This window comes from Sphaeramia orbicularis, chromosome 12 (genome assembly GCF_902148855.1).
Source record: "Sphaeramia orbicularis chromosome 12, fSphaOr1.1, whole genome shotgun sequence".
Taxonomy (NCBI): Eukaryota; Metazoa; Chordata; class Actinopteri; order Kurtiformes; family Apogonidae; genus Sphaeramia; species Sphaeramia orbicularis.
The window spans coordinates 55,026,475-55,047,343 of NC_043968.1; the positions used below are offsets into that span (position 1 = coordinate 55,026,475).

At 36.7% G+C, this 20,869-nt stretch overlaps 1 protein-coding gene and 1 long non-coding RNA gene across 3 annotated transcripts in view; both read right to left on the reverse strand.

Moving 5' to 3' along the window:
* The window catches only part of lrrtm4l1 (leucine rich repeat transmembrane neuronal 4 like 1), a 179,817-nt gene that overhangs the window by 20,641 nt on the left and 138,307 nt on the right, over positions 1-20,869 (reverse strand). The gene's annotated exons all lie outside the window — the stretch shown is intronic.
* LOC115430159 (uncharacterized) lies at positions 1,903-20,065 on the reverse strand. Its single transcript, XR_003936888.1, has 3 exons — positions 19,941-20,065; positions 10,719-10,724; positions 1,903-1,913 (listed from the first exon to the last, which is right to left on the reverse strand). It is a non-coding gene; the product is annotated as an uncharacterized LOC115430159 (long non-coding RNA).

Genomic DNA, 20,869 nt, shown 5'->3' on the forward strand with positions numbered 1-20,869 from the left:
AATAATAGTTTAACTATACTTCAGCTCTTTTGATGCTGTAATAAGCAAGCTTCCAACAAAAGAAACAAAATTAGCTGAAAAGTAAATGTTTGTTTGACATGAAAAATTACTGTAAACACTATTCCATTATTAAAAAATAAAAAATAAAAAAAATAAGAAGTGCACTTAGCACTAATAGTTGCTTTTATTCTGTGACTGACTACTTTTATATTTAATGAAAAAACAACAGCATATATACATTTAAACCAAAGGTTTACCAAGTGTGCGCACACAAAAACGTTGCTAATGAGGTCTTGATCCGTTTGCATTCATTATAATCACACTATTTAAATGAGGCCATGATGAAGGGTCCTATTCTCCCAGGGTCAGGGCATAAGAGTGTTGTTTTGAAGCCTTGTTACAATGGAGAAAAAAAAATGGATCAAATGTATGAAAGATTTTGCACTTATCGTGGGCGTTTCCTATGTTAGTCATACTTTGTCGACTTCATCTAACTAGTCTTATAAGCTACTTGTCACAATGCTAATCAAATTACACTGTTGACATGTATTTTCCTTCTTTTTCTAATCAGTAGAACTATATACATTTTGTTATACAGCTCTGTTGTATTGTTGATATGGCACGAATCCATGTTATGAAATGCTCTTTATGGTTTGGAAATCCTAGTAGAACAACATAAAATGCCACAATGTCTGTGCTTCAGTGAAATGAGAGTTTGTGTGCATCTGTTAGACCGATTATGAAACCAGATCATCAGTTCAACCTCCTCTTTAGGTTTTTGTTCTGAGTTTTGGTCCCACAACAACGCCTTGTCTTGTTATGTGGTTTGTCAAGTTTGTTTCTCACATCTCAGAGACACGCTGTCGGATGTAAATTCCCAGCCTAGTCACTGGAAAATGATGTTGCCACTGTGTTTTTCTGGTTTATTGTGTATGTTTCTCAAAAAATGCTTCATATGAACAATTCTCAGTTTATATATTTTAATGTTATAATGTCAGAATTTCTCCTTCTTGCCTTTTTTCAATAGACAGGACAAGATGGTGGATTTACAAGCAATCAAAACAAGGGAAAACAATTATGGTTTGCTTTAAATACATAGCAAGTATTTTTTTTTTTTTTTTTATCTCAACTAGCATCTTTCTGTAAACAAATACTGTAAGTGCAACAGCCTAACCTGAAAATTGTGGTCATACCTGGATATAAACATAATTTCTGACAAGATGCTTCAAATGCTGGTTCTGATCTTCCTTGAGGACATGAATTTTTCATATACTGTCACACTGCAGAACAGCAAAAACAACAGTGGTAATGCTTCAGCAAATTCAGCGGATCATTATTGCCTAGGCCTTCGTAGTGTTGTGCAGACTGTGTTATAAAGGGGCTGCTATTAATTCAGAATGCTCTTCTTACTAATAGCAAACTATATGACCATCTATTTTGCTCTTTACTTTAATAAATGCTTTAAACACTGGAATAAATCCTATAAAATACATTTATATGCAGATGATAATATATAATTTTACAGTTATAACAAATTACATGACCTTCAATCGTTCCTGATTTAAAAGCCAATTTCACTATTTCAACATTAGATGGTAGATGTGAAGAAAGAGTCAACTCTGATGTGAATATTTATGCAAATGATTGGATGAGAAGCTGGCCTTTAATGTTCACAGAGTTCTGTAGGAAAAGCTGGGACTAAAACTGTCTCTTGGGGTACGTATCCTGCAGCACTTTGCTTTGTAACTAACACTGGTTCAGGCACTACTCACCACTGTATTTAATCTGTAAGATGGACGTACAAAAATGCATATGTTGCCTTTTACTGGGAAGGTATTATTAGGGAAACTACTCCAGCCACTTCTCCTATTGTTATTAATGTTCCCAGGGTGAATCAGACCTCAGTAAAACTACTTTTTCCTGTTTTTGCAACATGGGCATAAAATTAATTGCAAAATGTCCCTTTACTGGAAACATTTCCTTTTTTAAATACCTGTGAAGGAAATGTACACATTATTGAAGAATGTCTTTTTTACATAAACCTCTGTTGATGCACTGACTTAGGGATATCAGTGGTTTTACCTTTTTTAAATTCTTCTCTGTACAATATATTTGTGTTGCTTATATTTAGTTTGTCTGGTATGTGAACATGTGTCCTGTGTGACACTATTTGCTGTTGCTGTTTTGAGGATGATATCTTGTATCTCAGTAGGTCTGCTTCCATTAAAAAAATCAAGCACATTTCAGGCAAACGTTTGAACTGGAAAACATCACGTCAAACTAGTTCCCTAAGCTAATTTGACTCTGTTGTGTTGTTAGTAGGTTAGGCAAGTCTTGGCTACATTACATAGAACTCAAATAAACAGAGTACAACAAAAATACTTTGTTGTTTTTCAATCTAAAATGTCCATGCTGTCTTTTTTCCCCACAGATAAAATATAAATGATTTAATCATCTCATCAGTCAGCACAACCATATTTTCAACTTTATTGAAAAATGTGAGAAAATGTAGCAAACAGCTGAGCAATCACTGATAAATGAATTTCCTTGCTAGTGAAAAAAGCTTTTTTGCAAAATGTGTGAGGTTTTCCATAAAAATTTTCTAGTGTGGAATTTCATCATGCACAGTAAATATGCTTAAGGGAACACACCTTCCTGGATAAATAAAGGATAAATAAACTAAATGTTTAAGGCTATAGTTAATAAAACTGAAAAGGAAGCAAAGTAAAAACAGTGACATATTTCAGTATTTTAACTTCTCATTTTATCATGATGCACAAAATAAAGCTAAAGGAAATTATTATGAACTCCTGCACTTGTGTCAAAGTCTCCATTATACATGATGACATTAACATGTTTCCTATTTTATTTGTGCCTCTGGCAGTAGAATAAGTCAAAAATGGGCACATCTGTGCTGTGCAAACATTTACTGTAACCTCATTTCATTCCACCGGTTGTGTTTTAAGTTTGTCCTAGATGTGGACGTTACGCCTGGACTTGTGAAACGTCGTCTACATCCAGGTCGATACTCATTAATCACCGTCAGCCACTGCCTGCACAACAAAACAACTCTAACAATAATTGAAAGACTTGAATCGTGTTCCTCTGCTTTCTGGACTTTCCTGAGGACGATGACTGACCACTTCTAAGAGTGCATTCCACGCTTTTCATGAAACATGTCCAGAGACGTCGCCGCTTTAATCCCCCTCCTCTAACGTCTTTGTATATTTTTTAATTAGGCTTCTAATTAGACGAATATAAACATGATGTAATTAGTTTGCTCCCTGTCAGGACAGCTGGAAGTAACACAGACATATGCCAGCCACTCTCAAAGGGATCACAAGCCTCTTACTCCACTCAGGGCTCCAATTATCCTGGTTCTATATCCCCACCCTGTTCGCCCGAGCTGCCGTGTGAAGCTGAATGTCCTTCTTTCCCCAAAGACTGAGCAAAGATAGGAAATACTGTGTCAGTTCAGTATGAAAACTAAGAGTGAAGTTAATGAGAGAATTTAAATACTGCATGCTAAAAGCACTTCGGTGTAGGAAATAAGAGGAAGCAAGGTTTATGTACAAACACAGCTGCTCTGTTGTGTATTTGGACACGTTTGACTCATCCACTTTGTCAAAAAGGAAATCGTGACAGACATGGGACAACTTTAATTTCCACATGCAGACACAAACAAAGAATAGCAAGATTAAAACCCAGCATCTAAGCTTATTTCTGCTTAAAGAAGAACATTATCCTAAGAAAGGCTTTCCAGGGAGCTGATACCGGTATAAGCTCTTGATCTGTACAACACACATACTTACACTTCCTCTTAAGCTTGTTCTCACTACTTTCTTAAGTCACACATCTAGTACATAGTCGCACTTTTGATTAATAAGGAATGAAAGTGAAATGTGATTAAACTTGGCAATTTGCAATATTTATTAAGTTCTGAGACATGTTTTAGAAGCTGGAACAGAACATACAGTTGTAAAGAAGCCTGTTGAAGTCAGGTTGAAAAAATTAGAACCTAATCACTGACAAGAAGATGGTGACAGGAAGTCAGATCAAACAAAATATAACATACTGGTCTCCCTGCTGAAGGCAACACCCCCCCAATTCCATTAATTGAAAAGTAGTTTTTTTATGATCAACTTGTGGTGGTGAAGGTTGTAGAATCTGCAGACTAGAGTACTGTGCATGATTATGATTGATAAAAAAAGAACTGAAAAATACAACCATTCTAATTGGTTTGTTGATCTTTTTTTTTTTTTTTTTTTTTTTTAAAAAAAAAGGTCTTTCTTTGGTAGTTAAAACACATAGACAATTACAAAGATAAACAGTGAGAGAAATGTTTTTTTGCTGTTCCCATTCTTTAAGTCCAGATTACTATTAGGGATCTCAGTATTTTCTTTTGCATTTTTACTCAAGTGGTATATGTGTTCCCATACATAGTGGAGAAAATCTCATGTTTTAGTAAGACAAGATAAGATAAGATAAGATCAGATCTGATCAGATCAGATCAGATAATTCCTCTAGTGTCTGTACTTGTGAATAATTAAACCATCAGACTTATACTATAGCAGTGGCACAATGTTAACACTATTAGAGACAAATCTCATGAATTCCACTTATTTACATGATAATTATCAAGTCAAATTTCAGCTTTATTACAGCCTGAACATACGATTGTTCATCCAAACACCCATGCAGTTGTATAGCGAAATTTGCAGACGACACAGCTGTGGTGGGACTGATATCTCACAACGATGAGTCGTCGTACCGGCAGGAGGTGGAAGATCTGGTAGACTGGTGTGGGGAGAATAACCTTTGTATAAATGTGGGGAAGATGAAGGTGCTGGTCATGGATTTTAGGAGGAAGAGCCACACCCCATCCCCCTGACTATTAACAGAGCAACTGTGGAAATGGTCCACAGTTACAAGTATACTGACAGTCAATAGAAACTTTGAGGTAGAAATGTCTGCATATTTGTACTTGTAGGGGGGTTGTAATTATTCATTGTGGATTTATTGATGACTTAGTGCTCCGGTAGTTGAGATAATGATGAGTTGTCATGTTGTCATGGTTCATTGCACATGGGTTGGTCTCTTTGCAAAAGTGGACCAAATACACATTGAGCAATACTCAGTGGGTATCTGCACAATTTGAGGATTGGTTTTGAAGGCCTATATAAAAGCCCAAAAAAGCCCACCATTGTTAGTCCAGTGAACGGCATCATGCCACGTCTGTCACGTGAACAACGTCTCCGGGCACTGGGTATGGTGAAAGCCGGTTTGAGCTCCAGTGATATAGCCAGGCATATGTATGGGCTGTTCCCAACCCACAATCAGAAACCTGGTTGAACGCCACAACACCACAGGATCTGTTGACGATAGACTGCGTCCAGGGTAAGAGAGAGTGACAACTCCAGACCAGGACCACTACTGTTGTGACTTTGTGTTTGGCAGGTGCCATTTTCTTTTGTTAAGTTTTTTGTTTTGAAATTATTCTTGAAACTTTAGATTTTTGTTTCTGTATGCCAATATCCTAAACAAATGATTCATATGAAAAAACTCCAGTTTAGGATTTCAAAATAAAAATGATGTCGAAAAATATGGTCTCAAAGTTTTCATTGACTGTGAGTGTACATTGGAGTTCATATTTCCAGTGATTTTAAGTGGACCATAAACGCCTCCACTATAGTGAAGAAGGCCCACCAAGCTTTCTGCAGGTGTGTGGTGGAGAGTACACTCATCCACTCTATCACCACCTGGTATGAGAACTGCTCCACTGCCGACAGGAAGGCGCTGCAGAGGGTGGTGAAAAGTGCTCAGAAGATCACCCACTGTAGTCTTCCTTTCATTGAGGATTTATACATCAGCAGGTGCAGGGGCAGCGCGGCCTGCATAATGGGGGACCCCACTCACCTGGCCCGTGGATTGTTTGACCCCCTCCCCTCAGGCAAGAGGCAGCAGAGCATTAAGGCCAGAACCACCAGGCTCAAATGCAGCTTCTTCCCAGAGGCTGTCAGACTGGTCAACTCCACGGAACACTGATGCACTGAGGTGTTCATTCTGCTGCTGTTCTTAGCCTGTTTGAACATGCTGCTCATTTTAATCATACACTGCAGTTTTTATACATTATTTATTCATTATTTATGATTAGGTTTTACTGTTATTATAAGGTTTTGCCGTCATTATTTTAATATAGGCTTCATTTTTATAAGATTTTTCGATGTACATTGCTGGTCCTGAGTGCTGATTTTGTTTCACTTACAGTATATACTGAAATGAAGCTCAAATTGAAGATTGGCTTTTATTTTAGAAATAAATCCTGTTTCACATTTTCTGCAAAGAAAAAACTTGTTGAAGCTACCTTTCTGCCTGTCATTGATTATGGTGATCTACTGTACAGATGTGCAGCTACCTCCACTTTAAGGAGCCTTGATTCAGTATAACATGCTTCTTTATGTTTTATTTCTAATGCAAAATCTCTCTCACCACTGCATTCTCTATGACTTAGTGGGCTGGACATCATTAGCCATCTGTAGATAAAAACACCGGTTTATGTTCATCTATAAAGCTCTGCTGGGTAAACTCCCAAAATACCTCAGTAATCTTCTGTCTATTAGCTCTAGTAGTTTTCATTTACGTTCCTCCACGTGGTTGCTTTTGACTCTTCCCTGAGTTCTGACAGACTTTGGAAAAACTGCATTTTCCTACCATGCACCATGGTTGTGGAATAATCTTCAAAAAACTGTAAAACTACATACATTAATTTCTATTAATGATTTTAAAAGTATCATGGAGAATGCAGTGAAGGAGGAATGTCACTGTTTTTCTTGATGCCATTATGGTTGAATAGCTGTTATTGTGTTTTATTGTTCGTTGTGTATCATGTATGTCAGAGTATGTCTCATAGACTGCAAGGGAAGCCCGGCTTCCCCTAAAATTATGAAAATTAAATGGTTAAATCTGTTTGGTTGTGTTGACATTTCATTGACTACAAATGTGTTAGAACACGTTCATCTCACAGATGAGTTCATTCAGAATCAGCTTTATCACAAATCAGCGGACTCGATGTTGTTCGCTTCTCATCCATTCCTGTGGCGCTGTTTTCTCATTCGATCTCTGCTCAGTGCATTTGCCTGTAGACGCCTAGCGTCTATGGACTTCAGTGGGACTGAGTGGAACAGTTTCTTTCATTGCCACAAAACTGGACAGTAATCGGATAAATGCCACAATGTTGTCCCGCCCCCAGACGCTGAGCATCTCTGGGGGTGAATGGAGCTGTGGGCAGAACTCGGCCGGGCTGGACGCCAGGATTCCATGTGCTGATTGGAGGATCAGTCGAAAGGCTGAATCCCATTTGACTGACAGCTATTTTGAGATCTACTCCTTCACTGATACAGTTCAGTTTAATACCGTCGCGCATTCTGCTGTGAAATCGAGAGAGAAACCACTACGAAATTACTTGTTCATTTCTTGCACTGTAAATAAAACACACTCATTGGACTTCCTTGTTTCAATTTAACATACTTTCAACGTTTTCTTGTTTCAGTTACATAATTTAATCATTTCTTGTTCGAGTCTAATATCGTTTATAGATAGTTAAATCAATCAAACTGTCGGCTAGGTCAGAGTGAAAGGAGCATCTCTTGTTTAAAAAGGCTGAAGTCTTACACCCACAACACAATGGGCCAAGGCAATCTAAGCAGCCTAGCTCTGCTGGACATTGAGAGGACACTGGTCCAGTCCCTGGAAAAGACGCTTACTTCGTACGATAAGGTCACTGAGCATTTTCTTAAAAAGGAACGGAGGGCCGAATTTATGTTTAAATAACTTGACAATTTTTTTTTTAAAGTAAGCCGACAATGAGCTTCCCCTGTCTGAAAGACGAGCAGCCGCCACTGATGTATGTGTTTCATGTTGTTGGACTGTGTATGGCTGCTACCTTGGCCAGGTCTCCCTTGTAAAAGGGATTCCTAATCTCAGTGGGACTTCCTGGTTAAATAAAGGTAAAATAAATCAATAATAAAGTGAACCTTAGACCTTGAATGTAGGCAGAGTTAAAGGTTAACTTTTTTAAATTGTCCTTATAGGAAAATGTGGTTTCTGTATTTTACTCATCCATAGTACTTAGCAGTCGCAATACACACATATATGGCGCAGTGAGTTGCCATTGCAGGTGTTCAGGAACAAATCCAGGTTTTCCTCATTGTTCTGGTCAGGGGCACTGACTGACTGAGAATCAATCTACATGCTGTGAGGTGCAGGTGCTGAACACTACACCACCGTGCCACCTGTTATATACGATAATGACAAAGAGAATGTGGTGCTGTGCATCAGGGCCAAACATCTCTTTTATCTCAAGAGGCGTTTCTCAGTATGCCTTCTTGTCTGTTCTTTTAGCCATGGCCTAGAAGGCTGGAGAGTCAGCCTGTGACTGAAGGGTCGCTGGTTTGATTCCCTGGACTGGCAGAAAGTTGTTGGCTAATGTGCCCTAGAGCGAGGCACTTAAACCCCCATTTGGGTGCTTGATATGGTAAGCCCACTGCTCCTAGTCTGTGGTGTGTTCCTGCATATTCTAGTGATGGGTTCAAAGCAGAAGGTCAATTTTGGCATGCGGTGCCTGTCTACTGCACACTGACAAATAAAGAATCTTAATCTTAATTCTTGCGATCTCGTGAAACGTCATAAATTGAGGCCCAAGTACAGTTCCATTTAAAAGTTTGCACAAACCAAGATCAGATGGAATTCCTGGACGTTGTTCTTGTCTCCATGTCCCATATACCGTGAATGCACTGGTTGGTGACTCATGTGAACTGAGATGCATTTTGTGCTATTGTCCACTTGAGACTTGTGTTTTTAGGAAGTCCATTCGTTTGGACCATTCTTACCAAGACTGAACTTGATATTGAGAAATGTCTATTGTTCCACTAGTCTTGTTGTTTGTCCAGATACAACAAGTTGTTTCAGAGAGAAGAGGCTTTGTCCTGGTAACCCTTCCAAAACCCTATCATTGAGACTTGCTTCAGTTTTTTCCAATATTATCTCTTGAACTTCAACATTCTGTATCATAACTGAGGCCTGTTGAGTCAGTTTTTTGCAACTTCTCTGAGCTTTGCACAGTCTGAGCTTGTGTTGATTTTGTAGAAATGGGAAGATTCCTCAACTATCTTGAATGTTTTCCACTTGTGAATAATCCCTCTCAGTGTGCAATGATTGACTTCAACATGTTTGTAAATGGCCTTAGAAGCCATTCCAGACTGATGTGCAACAACAAATGCTTCTCTGAACTCATATCATACTATCATGCTGATGTCTTCCATCATTGGCTTTGTGTTACATAGACCTGAATGCTCCAAACCAGCAAACTATTAAAGCTTCTGCTGTTATAGAGGTGGTGACACTTGATAATTTGCTTAGTAACACAGGAATGCAACTTACCTTCTTATTTTCTACAGCAGTATGGGTGTGGGTCGGGTCCACTTCAGTTCACCCAATGAGTTAAACCCCACCTCCTCCAATTTTGATGAAATTTGGTGTATGAATAGTTCATAGCCAGAAAAGCCAAAATTTCCAAATTTAACTTTATTGGACCAACAGTTTTTGAGATATCATAGGTTATTTTTTTCATTTTTTTGCGAAAAAGACAGTGGCAGCCAAATTTCAAATTGCTGTAACTCAGCAACCACTGGTTCGATTTTAAAAAGCAAGGTATTTCTGTAAAGGGAAGACCATACAGAACCTAAATCTACCATTATTTTGTGCATTTGGGTACTTTTGAGTTGGGACACTGTAGGACACACCCACCCTCTTTGACACCATTATGAAAAATGTAGCCCTATGTGTCAACTACAGCATATAAAAAATTGGAGGGGTTTTCTTTTTTATTTTCATGCAATACCATGTAGAATCTGGCATGCCTATTCCTTCAGAGGTCCATTCAGTGTCATTTCTGTATACATATATATTTTTTTCCAAACAGAAGAAAAGACAAAACTTTTATGTGTACAAGGAACTAAAAGCAGAGCAAATACATTAATAAATAGAGGTGATCAAGACAATATAGCAATTGCCATGTACACTAGTAATAGAATAAATTCAATAAGTATTGTTGGGAAAGGAGTGGGATGAAGAAAACTTATTAAATCCCACCCCTACCTCTCATTTATGTGTTATGTTATAATGAAATTGTGGTATCTCGAAAACCGCTCCTCCAATAAAGTAAAATTTTAAATATTGGTGTTTCTGTCTATGAATTATCTATACACCAAATTTCATAAACATTGGAGGGGGTGAGGTTCAAAAATGCCATTTTTTGGGGGGATCTGAGATGGACTGACCAATGTACTTAATTGTTCACACCTGCTTCTGAAGTTTTTCTAAATAAAAAATACCAAGAGTGGAATCTGGTTTGTTTTGTTTTCTCTTGAAGTTAGATTTAATCATGATGATTTATGCCTTGATGCCAAGAGGATATACTTTTTCTGATGGTTGTAAATAACATAATTAGAGGTATTTATAGTTTCAACTGGTTGCATAAGAACAACATTCCTTATAGACCAGACTGACTAAACAGGGAAAAACAGTAGCCTCTAGTACTGTAGGTTCATGCCATGCAGCACAAGTGAATTTGTGAGCCCATAATCAAATTCAACAACCACAACGCCACCATTTAACTGTGATAGACTGACTGTACAGCTGATGCTTTGGTATATACTGACCTACATCTGCTGCAAACGAGCTCAGCGTAAGCTGCTGCAAAAGGAGTCCATCTAAAGTTAAACAGCGACTTCCCTAACAAGCAGAGATGCAATGTGTGGTCTAAAGGTATAGAGCTTAAAGATCTCTCCAAGGAAATCTGAACCAGTGAGTTCTGGCGCAAGCAAAACCGAGCCAGTCCCTGATGAAATGTCTGGTGTGTACGTGCACGCTGCGGGTATGTAAGTGCATTTTTATCTGTGCATGAGCGTTTTGATTTATGATGATTGTGATTTATGCCGGTGATGGATGACCACATTAGGAGCAGCATCTTTTTTTTCTCCATTCTAGTCCCTCTCCCATTTTCTCTGTGTATTTATCATGTGTTGTTCAATTAATTTAGATTTGCACGCCTAAAACAAAACATACTAAAACAAATAAAGCACGTAATAAATTGTTTCCCTTGTTAAATTAGATGTATCATCTAAGAGGTGATGGCTGACAAGTTGTGTGACTATAACAGATGATGGGGTCGGATTGACATTCATTTCTCATGTAATTCAGATTTAATCCCACTAAAGGCTTCTTCCCACCAATTGCCGTGTCATTAAATCAGAAATATGTTTGTCTTGAAATAATAAGCCTCCGTGCCCAGACTTCTTGCTGCATGTGTTGCTAGGCAACATCTAGACTAGCTAAACACCAAAGAGCTGATACCAGTAAAGGGATTTTGATCATGAGAAGGATGGGATTATGGTATATTTATTTATTTCTAGGTCATCATAAATATAAATTTAGTTTCATTACACTAAGTTTAGATTATGATTGAACTCAATTTACTCTCAAAATGTGGATTAATTATAAGAATAGTATTGATTCATAGAAAGCAGCATATTAAAAGGGTCTTTCCTGCAGAGATTTCTATCACCTGACCATCTCCTTAGTCCTTAATCACACTTTACAGCTCAGACTTTCTCGCTCACGTTCTCACTCTCGAACTTCTGAACTCTTGCCGTGTCGTCATTATCTCTGCAGTTAAAGACGTGTTAGCCTCAGCACTTTCGCCACATTAACGCTCGCCCTTTCCTACATTTGTCCTTCAACTCTGCAGGACTCATAGAAGTGACAGTCTTCTTTTTTTCTCATAAGCCACGCATTCATACTTCCCTAACTCCACTTACTTAAAGCATTAAGAGAATGCAAATAAGATGCTCTGGTCCACCTCAGACCGAGATAAAACCATTTTTGTATCTTCGGTTTTGTACATTTTGTCAGTGATGAAGAATCAACACTGGAATTCAAAGCACTGCATTTACTATTATTATTATTTTTTAATAAATGGGTGCTTCTGTGAAACTGGTCCCTAAAAACGGGACATGGGGGCTAAAAATTCAAACCAGATGTAGACTAATGTTATGAAGCAAGTTTGGAAGCATTTTGGGTCTATTATAAAAATAAGCATTTACTGAGATAAAAGAGAAACTATTTTTCAGATAAAACACATTTTTATATAATTTTTATACAAAAATCTACATGCAACAGCAAAAAGGACACGAAAATTATGCGCTACTATTTTTTCAAGTATCTTTTTATTCTGTCACAGGTACATTTTGGGAATCGAACTAATTATACTATAATACTATTGCAAAATCACTCCCAATATATTTTTATTCAAATAGGCAAGTTCTGCATGGTCAAAACACAGTAATGTCCCATCAAAGAGCAAACTTTAATTGATTGCCATTCCAACATTTATTTGCACTTTCAAATGAAATTGTCTCCAGTGGTCTACGTGACTGACTTTCGATGCTACCACGTGTTGAAAATGTCATGTGATTCAGTCACGGGGCCATGACCATGGACCCCTAAGGGTTAAGTGATTGCCATTCCAATATTTATTTCAATATAAAGTAGCTCCTTGTTTTAGATAATCCCTTATGGTCCAACTAAAGCAAAAATTAATTTAAAAGTAAAATGTGGGTCATTTAGCAACACTAATTTGTCAAATTGTCTCTAAAGTGTCCCGTCAGAGATTTTGAATACCGTGTTTTGACCCTACAGTTGTTAACCCTTCAGGGTCTGCGCCTATTTTGGCCGTTTTTGAATACTTTTGATTTTGCCTTTATATACAATATAAAGAAATGTTTACTATACCCATGTTTGGTACATGCAGTGGTGCTGCTTGCCATTAGGCAAGGCAGGCAGCTGCTTGGGGCCCCTAAGCCAGCAGGGGCCCCCAAAGGACCAACAGACTTGACACGAACAGTCTAAAGAATAAGTTCACTGCACAGCGGCAGTGAGAAGTTGCAGTAACAACTAGCTGTCTCAAATTGTCTGAAGGGGCCCCCTGAGTCCAAATTTTTTATTTTATTTTTTTTGCTTGGGGCCCCAGGGGACCCTTTCTGCGCCACTGGGTACATGGGGGCTAAAAATTCAAACCAGATGTAGACTAATGTTATGAAGCAAGTTTGGAAGCAGTTTGGGTCTATTATAAAAATAAGCATTTACTGAGATAAAAGAGAAAGTATTTTTCAGATAAAACACATTTTTATATAATTTTTATACAAAAATCTGCATGTAACAGCAAAAAGGACACGAAAATTACGCACGGCTATTTTTTTTTTTTTCAAATATCTTTTATTCTGTCACAGGTACATTTTGGGAATCAAACTAATTATGCAAGGCAGTGTTTCAAAAAAATGACCACTATTGCAAAATCACTCCCAACGTATTTTTATTTAAATAGGCAAGTTCTGCATGTATTGCGAGTGGACACAATGGGTTACACACGAAACCTGGAATGAGACTGAGGATTCATGAAAAGTCCACGTCTGGATTAGAAAAACCACTAGGATCCTCAAATTTAACTCTTGGGGGTCTGAGCCTATTTTGGCCATTTTTGAGTACTTATGATTGTGCCTTTATATACGATATAAAGAAATGTTTACTATACCCATGTTTGGTGTCTTTATTTCAGCACAACTTCATCTATCTCATCTGCCTATTATTTTTCACTTTAACCTACTATATCAACACAAAAGGCCAAAAAACACAAAAAACATAAAATCCGGTTTAACAAATGTATATAATTTATTGCATAAATAACACAAAGATGTTTAACAAACCTTTTCGAAGACTTTAAAAGTGAATATTGGTTCCAAATATTAGGTATATAAAATCAAAATTGTAATAAATTAAAACTATACTATATTATCTTTACATAGGCGTTTTCTCTGGTTTTCTCACCCATCCGGTCCTCCCGGTTTCCGCATCCGGCTCAGGTGGGGGTCATTCTCACCCTTACCTGTAATCCACAGATTTGGCCAATTTTGAAAACGGACAAAAAATGACGAAGATACGGTAAGCAATATAACGCCTGCCTGAGCTCATTTTCATACTTTTATTCATGTTTGTTTGCTCCGGGTTTAAACCATCATATCTCCGGTTGTATTTATTCTATCAACATCAAATAAAAAGTGGGAGAGTGTTTCAAGTCTGCACTTTCAAATGCAATTGTCCCCAGTGGTCTATGTGACCGACCTCCAATGCCATGACATGTTTAAAATGTCATGTGATTCAGCCACAGGGCCGTGACTGTGGACCCCTAAGGATTAACACAGTGTCTTTATTTATAATGGTATCTTAGACCATTTCAAGCCATTTTTCAAAACAAAATGCATTGAAACCTGGTAACTTTTCATGTCCCAATTTTGGTCCTATTTTTGGCACCAATATTTGATTAAAATTTCATTAATTTTGGGATGGCTCAGAGCAAGAGTATAATTTTTACATCCTGGAGGGAAATATGTCTAAATTTCTCTTTTATTATTGGGTCTAAAAGGGTGGCAAAGTGCCAGGTACCAAAATGAACCCAGTTTCATAGAAACATCCAAATAGAAGTATCAGTACAGGTTGACCAAACATTTAATGAATGGATTTGCATCTAATTCTCCTTTTCATGCACTTAAACCATGAGTCACCACAACCCTTGTCAGAATCATCATCCTTTTTTTTTTTTTTTCATTATTTAGGTTTTTCTAACTATTTTAAGGCTTAGGTGCAATAATCCAGGATGCTTCAGGCAGAACTTTAAGAAAATGTAAAATCAGCTCTTTGGAAGCTGTTTATCATCTCCTCCAGCTTTTCCCAAATGTGTGTACAAAGTTATGGTGATAATTGGTGAAAAATTATGGGAAGTATAAAAAAATAATATTTTCATGCAGTAGGACAAGCTCTGCGTACATGTGTCTAAAACTTGGACAAAATTTGTAAAAATTCTGCAATGGAGACAATAGCTGAGCCCCCAGACAACAAAGAGGAAACTGGGATTATTATTATCAAACCCAAACTATCACATGAAAAGTAAACTGTAAATGTAGCGAAATATCAGAAACAATGAAAAGGTGTTTATCAAAACTCAAGATGACATCCTGAGAACCCACAGGCTTTCAATTCAGTGTTATACAGTTTGAAAGAAACCACAAAACATTCACTTTGAAGATGATGGAGTGTAATCATTTCAGCCAAATCCATTAATGGACTGCACAGCTTTTGCAGGAAAATTACTCAAAATATTGTGAGTGAAAAAGCAAAATGACAGAATTCCCTTCAAGCAGTGTTGACAAACATGAAACACCAGTGTTGCACTTACTATAGGTCATTTCCATGTATGCAAGCTAGGGTATATTCAGACTGGTACATGCATCACCTTCTCCTTCTCCTTGATTTAAGATTTTTTGACATAATAACCACTGTTATAATGGATCAATTTTCTGCTTAGATTCATTGTTTACATCTACAACGTCAGAGAGAGATGGTGTGCATCATCACATTTATGTTTCGTACTATGACTTATTTCATAGCCTGAGATCTGCACTGAAAAAAAAAAAAAAAAAATTTTGGGTGTAGTAATATTTATTAGGTTAACTGTCACAGTTTTTATTTTCTACTTCTAAGTATCAGTGAGAACTGGAATTATTCAAGTAAAACTAAATATGTCATTTGTGTAATAAATAAACTGTGTGGGAAGAGTAAGTTGTATTATGTATTTTCACATAATATTCAAAGGTTGTAGTCATTGCACATGAAAATAGAAATACCAAGTAAGTTTTAATCGGTGATTTAAACTGTAGAAAAGAAATTTAAAATGTGTAAATGTTACTTATATATTGTCCATTAATAAAAGTTAGAAAAAGTATTAATGGAGAAGGTTAGTGTACTTGTTCTTGTTTTTGGGTTTGTTTGCATGTAAAAAAAAAAAAAAAAAAGGAAATTGTGCAACAATTTATTTTCAACTGATGTCACATATGATACAATGTTTGTATTGCCCAATTTCTGTAAAACTCCAAATAAACAAAGGTTGGAAAAAAAAAAAAATGTATTGTAGCCAGCCACACTGATCATAATGGGGGCAGTTTGTGCCAAGTCATGTGACTCATGTAGTTTACAGTGTCACTGAGTCATGTGACAGTGCGCTACCTTACAAGTTGTAAATATTCGTTAAAAGCAAGTGACAGTGTTGACAGTGTTCTGTGTTCTGTAGTTCTATGACTCATGTTCTGCCTATAGGGGAGAGTAGCAGAGTTAACTGGGTGGAAGGAACATTTCAGTTTGACACCATGACTGAACGGTCTGTGCTGCTGTCAAAGGTCTGGGCTGTTTTACACCAGCGTTAACTGAAAGTACATACCACTGTTTCATACGTGTGTGGTGTACTGGAAACTCAGAAGTGTGACCAGTGATCACCCTTCTGTAACTTAGCTCTACCAAAATGTCACAGTATTTATAAATTAACTTGAAAAGCCATTAGCTTTAGGTGCATTAGCATTTTTCAGTTTGAAGCAGTCAGAGTCTGAGTAAAACTTACAAAGAAGGATGAAGTCAAATTCAGTGACCATATTAATAATCATCAGTAAATTACCTAAGGTTTGCTAGTAAAATAAACCTATATCCGCAAGTAAAGCCTACTTGATGATTGCCCTTGTAGAATTTACTAACAATTCTAAGTGCAAATACTTTCCTAAGTTTTCCTAAGGAAATAACACCCCCAACTTTTTTCAGTGTGTGCTGGTTCTAGTGCACAGGTGTCAAACATGCGGCCCGGAGGCCAAAACTGGCCCACCAAAGTTTCCAATCCGGCCTGCGGGATGAATTTGCAAAGTGCAAGTTAGGGCATCGAACTCAAAAATAATGTCATAATAACATATAAATAATGACAACACCATTTTTTTTCTCTTTGATTAAGTGCAAAAAATGTTAAGTTATGAAAATATTCACTTTAGCAAACTATCCTTTAACAATAAAATGTGAATAACCTGAACAAATATGAACAACCTGTAATGTCTAAAGAAAATTAAGTGCAATTTTAATAACATTCTGCCTGTTACTAAATGTTTTGTGCCTTTGTAAATATCATCTGTAATGCACATGTATAAATGATAAGTCGAGGCATAATATTGATAAAATTGTACTTATATTTCTTAACAAATTGCATTTTTTTCAGGTTATTCACATCCTTTTTGTTTGGATAGTTTGTAAATGTAAATATTGGCAGAATTGAGTGTTATTTTTTGCACTAAAACAATTTGGAGTTGTCATTATTTACTGGCTGTCTTGCTATTATTTTACTGGTTCGGCCCACTGCAGATTAAGTTGGGCTGAATGTGGCCCCCAGAAAAAAATGAGTTTGACACCCCTGTTCTAGTGAATTGGATGGCAGTATTTGGGAATCTCCATAAATATGTCAATTATGTTTTGTTATGTCATGGCCTATATCAACATACTACCCAAAGGTTTTAATGCCCAACAGGAACAAGACCAGCTCTTAAAAAGTAACAGTATTAATAGCTAAATGAAAACGTTCTAACACAAGTGACAGTTCTGCTTTGTAAATAATTACAATAATTGCTAGAATAAAAAGCTTTTGGTCAATTTATTGTTTTTTCCCAGCTTGTGGACAGAGTTTTGGTTTGATTTTCCTTGTATATTTTTAATTCATTATATGTGTCATACTAAGGTGTGCCGATAAACATGTAAGACTTATTAAATGTACTTTGACCAAGGCCACAGGTCAACATTTGGTTTCGGACAATGAGATTGGAGACACTTTAAACCTTATGGTCAAATTCATATAGATTTAACTCAATTGTTCATGCCCCCCCCCCTTTTTTTTTTTTTTTTTTTTTTTTAATAGCATGAATAGTTTTGTTTTCCTGCATTATTTGAGGCAAGAAGTAGACTCGCTTGTTGGGTTCAGAATACACATGTTAGAAACTGTGCGTCTACTCCACTGCATGTATGATAAGACTTTATCCCAGGGGTGTCAAACTCATTTTAGTTCAGGGGCCACATTATGCCAAATTTGATCTGCGGTGGGCTGGACCAGTAAAATAATAATATAATAATATATAAATAACGCCAACTCCAAACTTCCCTCAATGTTTTAGAGCGAAAAAAAAAAGGAAAATTATGCAATGAAAATGTTTACATTTACTAACTATCCTTTAAAACAATGTGAATAACATGAACAAACACATTTCTTAAGAAACCTAAGTACAATTTTAACAATATTATGTCTCAGTTTATCATTTACACATGTAAATTGCAACGTACAGATCACAGTGGATCTACAAATACACAAAACATTTAATAACAGTTAGAATATTGTTAAAATTACACTTCAGACATTTCAAAATGTTCATATTTGTGTTTTTGTGAAATATTAGTTTGTTTTAGTGTAAATACAGTAAAATGAGATGAAAATGTTTACATTTATAAAGGGACAAATTTGGAGTTGTGAGTATTTATAGGTTATTGTGATTGTATTTTACTGATCACACCCACTGGAGATTAAATTGGTCTGTATGTGGAACCTGAACTAAAATGATTAATATCTTCAGTGTAATTTTTGCATTTGACTGGACCTTTTGGCGGGCCGGATTTGGCCCCCGGGCCGTAGTTTGACACCTGTGCTTTATCGCAAATGGCTTCGGCCTTCACACAGAAGAGCAAAAGCCACTGTTTTTTTTTTTTTTTTTCAGTCATATTGTCATTGCGGTCCCTTTGTGCGCAATGGAACGATTTGAAAGCATGCATTTTTCCAGAGCATTGTAAGACTTTTAGAAGAATTATGTGCTTTTGCAAGATATGTCGAATGTTCTGTCAGGTTTTGTGGTTGGTATGTCGTGATTAATAACAACAGAATGAAATTTCTACAGTTTATACTGTTAAAAAAAATGGTCATTTTTTCCAAAAAGGCCATTTTTAGTGCGAAAGTCTTTCATTGACTTATTGTATTGCCCACAAGTGGTGTGACACAGTTGGATATGTGAATTATATTCGTGTGCTGCAGCTTGGTAGAAACTTTACATAAATATCTTTGATGGCTGGCATATTCTCAGGACATATAATGAGACGTGATGACATTTTGCCTCCCATCAAACTGTCTCGGTGTATAAATCTAAATCTGGCCCTGTCGTCTTCTGGAGCCCATTTAAAAACTCGGCTGCATGGGGGGTTGTGGTTTGGTCGAGTCGGTTCCCAGCAGGTTCCCTCAGCTGGGTTCGTTTCTCGTCTTTTCCACTACCGTTGTTCATCTACAGAACACGCTCAAATAAAGTTTGCACGTCTCATGAGGACAGACACCTGAATTCTGGACACTGCAACAACATTTGAGTGAAAATAAAGCAAAGGTAGAAATGTGTAGTGTTTACTCACAGGAGCCCAGAAATGAAGTCAATTTTCTAATTTACTGATATTGACTTTTTCTTTTTTTTTTTACATGGGTAATTAAACTGATAAGTGCTAGACAGACTGTAATGACTTGCTGTATGAAATCAGCCAACAATAATTAATGGAGGGAAGAAAAGTCACCCTAAATTAGACTTGATGTGTATTATTACCGCGCTCAAAGACGGTTCAATTAATCAACAATTTATAAGCACGACCAACTTGCTTTGAGGCAACACAGGGAAGTCAGAAGTCTGTTCTGTGATTTCATATCATGACGTCCTATATTATAATAGGAATGTGTGTGTGTCTCAGGCATCACACAAAATCTAGAAAGAGCTGACTGCTGCAGTTTGGCAAAATTGTGTATTTTTTATCGAGGAAGAGACTAGTGAAAACGGCAAGTTGCTGGGATCAATATTTTGGGAGATATTAATCATTTTGGAATACAATGGCCTTCCAATGGCCAATCACGTTGCTATGCCCAGAATCATAGAATCATCATTGAAGTGGGTTACCTAGAAACAGATAAATAATAGGGTCACGTTGCCATTGTGTAAAATTTCATGTGCAGAAACAGACATGCCAGCTGAGAAGTTATTCAACTGAAAATGCCAGTGGAATTTAGCGAGAAAGTAAAGGAATGAACTGGATCAGTGGATCTAGAACCAATGTGCTAGTTAACCCATAAACATATAATGCCAAACGTGTCATATTTGATACATGAGTTTTGAAGCCCTCTACATGATCAGTGTGATATTTTTTTTTCTTGAAAAACCTCATGTATACAATTAGATACATGCAATACACAGATAATCCACCAGTGGGGAGGAATTCATTCACCAGAGGCCTTTCCAGTGACACTTCAAGATTGTCATTAACCCTTTCATGCACAGTGGTCACTCCAGTGGACAGCTATTCTACAGCTGTTCTCTTGTATATTCATGGATTTTGTTCTTTTCGTTGTTTTTTTTTTTTTTTTTTTAACACATATCTTTATTAAAGTTTCAAGACACTACATATCTTTTCTGACATGAATTGGTATCATTATGTAGATCTCTCCTGAGCATAAACCCCCAGAATCACAAGCCCTCACCAAAGTTTTCACACAATTTATCAGTAAATACATATTTCTGTGCATCAAAAATTAAACGTGTGGTGTCCAGCTGAGTGGACATTTTTGCAACTTCATAAAAAAATAGGTTCATAAGATTTTTTTCTTTTTTAATTTTTAAAATTATTTTTATTTTATTTATTTTTCAGAAGAATTTTTTCAATCGCATTGTTTTTTTCATGCCCAAAGAGGAATAAAAACACTCAGGAAAAAAAATTGATTAAGGTTCTCATTATTCGTGCATGAAAGGGTTAATGAGGAAGGAGGCAGAACTTTGCCAATTTTGAAAAAGAATTACCAATTTGTTGGACACTTTTGTGTTATTTTATGTTT